Source organism: Penaeus monodon, chromosome 23 (assembly GCF_015228065.2).
Source record: "Penaeus monodon isolate SGIC_2016 chromosome 23, NSTDA_Pmon_1, whole genome shotgun sequence".
Lineage (NCBI taxonomy): Eukaryota > Metazoa > Arthropoda > Malacostraca > Decapoda > Penaeidae > Penaeus > Penaeus monodon.
In genome coordinates this window covers 16,097,909-16,098,394 of record NC_051408.1, presented here as the reverse complement: position 1 = coordinate 16,098,394, position 486 = coordinate 16,097,909, and positions in this window count along the sequence as shown.

The window sequence follows — 486 nt, the reverse complement described above, 5'->3', positions numbered from 1 at the left end:
GCACATTGTTCGAAATAGCAAGACAGCGAACCTCCCGTGGGACGTAGGCTTCGGTGCGTTATCACAGTCTGTTCTTCTCAAGTCTTCTACCCGTTTCATCTTTGTTTCCACTACTAAGTAAATTTCTTTCTATACCAGCAGAATTATACATTACTGTTTAGCAACTTACACTTTTTGTGCTGTCTACAATTTTACCTTAAAATGTTATCCTAATTCTACATCAAAATTTTTTTAACATTCTCACTACGCATGCAGAGTCTCTTCTCCCCTCAACAAACGGTCATATTTTACCCTCTTCTTATTTAATTTAATCTCTTGCACAAAGACCGAGCTCTAACCTCCGGTTTAGAAATTTCAACCCTTCAGAGATACGTAAAGATAGATCAGGCCTGCCTACCAACACACTTTTCAGTACAAAACCTAAGTTCTACAATCATCTGAACACACAACCTAAGTTTTATATCCCTTGCAGAACACAATCCGATG